Below are 4,329 nucleotides of genomic sequence, written 5' to 3'. Positions count from 1 at the left end.
GTCTCCCTCCCGGTCTGGCCAACGAGGCCTGTGGCCTGTAAAGTCCTGCGCCCTGTGTCAGCACGTTAGTCAGCCCTCGAGCCCGGGTGAGCCACCACGCCGCCGAGTCCCTATAAACTCCCCAGCGTGGCCCAGCCCAACGAGTGGGGCCCGTGAGGCCCACAGGCAGCGCCGGGGCCTGGAGCTGCTGCACCACAGGCACCAGCCAAGGGGCAGGGCAGGAGCAGAGGGCCCACTGTGGCCTCCCGGGGATGCCCCCTGCGCCTGCCTGATCACGGCTGGCCGGCGATGAGCCAGGGCCCCCAGGGAGCAGACTCCTGGTGAAAGGCGCCGGATCGGGGCCATGTCGGGGAAACGAAGTCGGGCTCGAAAACCCCGAGGCAGGAGGGCGGGCAAGGCACAGCAGGCCTCTGGGCAGCAGGGCCCTGAGGCCAAGCCCCCGCCCCCCGCCACAGGGGGCCCTCAGGACAAGGTGGGGGTGGCCCCTGCGGAGCACGTGACCAGCAACAAGCCAGCTGCCCAGGGACACCCCAGGGTGGCCAAGCCAGAGCGGCCACAAGCAGCTGAGGGGCCAGTGCAGGCCACTGCTCTGGGGTCCGAGCTGGTGTTAGTACCCCCTGCGGACATGGAAGGCTGTGGGGCAGGGGCCCTCACACCGGGCCTGGGTCCCGAGCTGCTGAGGCTCCACAAGGTCCAGCTATGCCTGGCCCAGGAGCAGCGGCTGCTGGAGGACTGGCGGCGGCAGGTCCAGCTACAGATGCAGCTGTGGCAGGAGGAGCAGCTGTGGCAGGAGGAGCAGCTGTGGAGGGAGCAGCTATGGCAGGAGGAGCAGCTGTGGCTGCAGCAGCTACAGGAGGAGCAGGCCTGGGTGCGCATGGAGGGGCTGGAGCTGGCCATGGCGCTGGAGCAACTCCGGAGCGAGGGCCTTGAGGTGCTGCAGACCCAAGGCCAGGTAAGGGGGTGGGGGAGGTTCCGGACAGTCTGTGGGGGTGTGGTAGCCATGCAAGCAACCTACAGATTCCTGCAGAGGGCCAGGGCGCCAGAGGCCGGGATGGCTGTGGGAAAACGGTGGGCCCTTTTCACACTCGCGAGGTGAGGTGTGCCCACCACACAGGGTGCTACAAAGACCATGTGAGAGCACGCCCTCCCAGGCTGGCCCAGTGTTTGGCAGGTAGAGGGTGCCCAGAAAGGACACTTGTTCAGGGAAACTGAGGCAGAGATATTCCTACAGGGGACCCAGGCATCCTGGCCAGGTGGGCCAGGGCAGGGAACTGCTGGAGCTGTCCAGGGCAGTGTTTGGGGTGCGCAGGGGGAGGGCTGCAGCAAGGCCCTAGGTGGGCAGTCAGCAGGTAGCAGAAGTGAGGAACATGCCCACCCTCCCCCCACCTCCAACAGGGCTTCCTGGCAGGCTTCCTGGCTGCCTGCCCTGCCTCCACTGTTTATTGCAGTCTGTGTTCCCAGGGCTTGAGATCACAGAAGAAGCATGCGGCCCTGAGCCCATCATCCTCATTCCAGAAAGTCTGCTTCCTCAGACGCCGCTGGGGCTATTTTTGGAAGCTAGGGTCTAACCCCGGCTTGGCATGGGAGGGTAGTCTCCGTCACCCCAGCAGGGCGCGTGATTTGCGAGCTCTCTGTGGTCCAGGGACTTGGGTCAGCCCCCCTCCGAGCAGAGGGGCTGCAGCTGGGGAACAGGGTGGGTGCTCCATTAGCCAACACGGACCCCAGTGCAGGCCTGGATGCTGGAGGGACCCAGAACTGCAGGCTGGAAGGTGCTGACAGCTTCACAGAGAACTCATGGGTGCCATGACAGAGAAGAAATGGGACTGAGAAGGGAAGGACAATGGGTGGGGGTAGGAAGGAGAGAAGGGGCCCTTCCTGACCCACAACAGGACGGAACCAAGGGCAAGCTGTCACCATTCACTCTAGGAGTGGCTATGGAGAAGGTGGCCTGAGAGAGCAGCTATAGGCAGGGAAAAGCAAGGGGATGGCCCAGGTGGAACGGAGGGTCAGAGTGGACCACACACTTAGCCTGAGAATCCCCAACATGCATTCTAAGTGAGCTGTCTCAGAACCTGTCTCCAGTCCACGTGGGCCTGCATTCCATCTCCATGTTCTAACGCTGTGCGGCTCCCAATACTGCTCCCTGATCCCTCCCAGGGGTACAAGTCTCAGGGTCAGGGTCTGGAATGGACTTCTGAGCCCTGAATCCTCGGTCTACCATACCAAGCCCAACTCAGAGATCCCTTGAAAGCCACGCTCAGAGGGAAGGGTCTTCTCAGAGCATCTCTGGCAGCTGCAGCGAGGGGCTCACAAGTCAGTGTTGGAGTGGAGGTGCTCTGGAGGTCAGACTCACTTACCAGCAACAGCTCTCGGCTGGGCTCCAGGGAGGGATGGCTGCCACTTCCCTGATGCAGCTTTGGGCACCCCCTTCTTGCTGCTCATTTTCCTGGGGGGAGGTGGGAAAAGTCAAGGAGTGTGTGCTTAGAGTGGCCTGTGTGGACAGACAGCCTCATGTCCCCCCCCACCCCCCACCCCAGCTTCCTGCCGGCTTCCAGGCCCACCTGCCTGCCCTGCTTTTCGGCCCGAGCGTGCCCAGCAGCTTCTGGCGGAATGCCTGCAAGGACCTCTGGCCACAGCTCATCCCCCTTGCCCTTGCTCACCTGCCTCTTCCACTCCCTGGTTCATCCATCCTTTGGTCCCAGGCCCTGACCGTAACCTCCAGGGCTGGGTGTCTCGTACCTGTGTCCCTGCTCTGAACCGCTGGGCTGCCGTTGAACAAGCTTCACTCTAATGCATAGCGCCACCCTGCTCTGCTGAAGTCGACATGCTTCCCCACTGCCCGCAACCCACCCAAAACACCAACACTTCTGTGCCCCCAACCCTCTCGTGTTGTTGTCAGGGCCTGGAAGCAATGCCTTTCTCCCTAGCCCAGGCAGCTGACCCCAGAGTTTCTTTCCCCTGGGAGGCCTCCCTTGGCCCAGGTTGGGTTGGGTCCCCTCGCCGCCCCCCCTGCGCAGGTATGGCACGGCAGTCTTGCCTGGGCACTGGTGTGAGACACCCTGTGTCTGCGTGCCCACCACCTTCTGCTGGTGGGGTGTCTCACAGTGCTTGGGGAGGGAATTAATGAAACTGAGAGCAACCCTGGAAACCCAGAAGATGGGATCATGTGTCAAGAGGGACGAGGAGGAAGGTGACCAGAAAGTAGCAGGAAGAGGATTATTCCGGCATGGACTGGGGAGGGAGAAGCTTTGGCAGGGGACTTGGCTTGGACACATGGTTGACCGCAGGGCAGGCCCTAAATGGGATCCAATGGGGAACTGGGGTTCTGAGCAAGGATCTGAAGTGTTTAGGGGGACTGAGGACTTCTTGAGGGGGGTGAGTGTGTGCTTACGGGGTCCCCTGTCCACGTGGAGCAATGCTAGCAGAGTACCTGCTGAGTGAAGGACTCTCAGTGTTCGTATGGGGTCCCGTACATGGGCATGGTTCTGTGGGGGAGGATCCTGGTGCTTGTGGAATCGTGTGCCGGGGGATCAGTGAATGTGGGCTTCCCTGTGTGTGAGGGCTTCCCATGTGCATGCGGGGTCTCCTATGTGCGTGGACGTCGGTGTGCGCCTGGATGATAGGCGTGTGGAGTTGGTGTGCACGTAGGGTCCCTTAAGTATGCAGGGATCCCTGTGGTGCCTGTGGGGTCCTATGTGCCCGGGGGTCAGCACGGGTGTGTGCACGGTCCTCTATAAGTGGAGGCGTTGGTGTGTAAGGAGGTAAGTGCATGTGGCATCCCTTGTGTGTGCGGGTCCTGATGTGCCTGTAGAGTCCTCGTGGGAGTGCCTGTAGGGTTCAGTCTACGGGGGGGGGGGGGGTTGGGCCCGGGGGGGGGGGGGGGGGGAAGGTCCCCTGGGCGTAGGTGTGGGGAGGGGTCTATGAGCGCAGTGTCTCTGTGTGCCAGTGGGGTCCCAGGTACTTGTGAGCATTGCGCGCGGAGAGTGGGGGGCCCCCTGTGAGGGCGTCGGGTTAGTGCGTGCCCCGGTGGCGGGGGATCCCCGGTGCTCGCGGGGTCCTCAAGCCCGGGCCCGCTACTAGCTCGGCGCCGCCCCTGCGGCCTCACCTGCCTCACCTGCCTCCCCCAACTCGCAGGCCGGGCGAGAAGTCCCGCCCCCTACGTCGGGCTGCCCGGTTTCCTAGCGACTGAGCCGGAACTTCCGAGTCACCTCGACTTCCGGGGCGAGGGTCAGGGGTCAGGTATAGGGGCCTAGAGCTTCGGCGAACGGATGGGCGCCGGGGGCGGCGGGCCCCGGGAGGCGGGGCCTCGGCGGCGGCGGCGGCGGCGCC

At 63.6% G+C, this 4,329-nt stretch overlaps 1 protein-coding gene across 1 annotated transcript in view; it reads left to right on the top strand.

The window, feature by feature from the left end:
- The first annotated feature begins 898 nt into the window (after positions 1-898).
- The window catches only part of FAM83H (family with sequence similarity 83 member H), a 17,122-nt gene continuing 13,691 nt past the window's right edge, over positions 899-4,329 (top strand). Inside the window, exon 1 of the mRNA XM_044914699.1 lies at positions 899-952. The gene's annotated coding sequence lies outside the window, so the exon portion shown is untranslated. The remainder of the gene's footprint in view (positions 953-4,329) is intronic.

The sequence above is a fragment of the Neomonachus schauinslandi genome, chromosome 4 (genome assembly GCF_002201575.2).
Source record: "Neomonachus schauinslandi chromosome 4, ASM220157v2, whole genome shotgun sequence".
NCBI classification, from domain to species: Eukaryota; Metazoa; Chordata; class Mammalia; order Carnivora; family Phocidae; genus Neomonachus; species Neomonachus schauinslandi.
The sequence above is the reverse complement of the archived record's forward strand: the minus strand, read 5'-3'. Positions and strand labels throughout refer to the sequence as shown.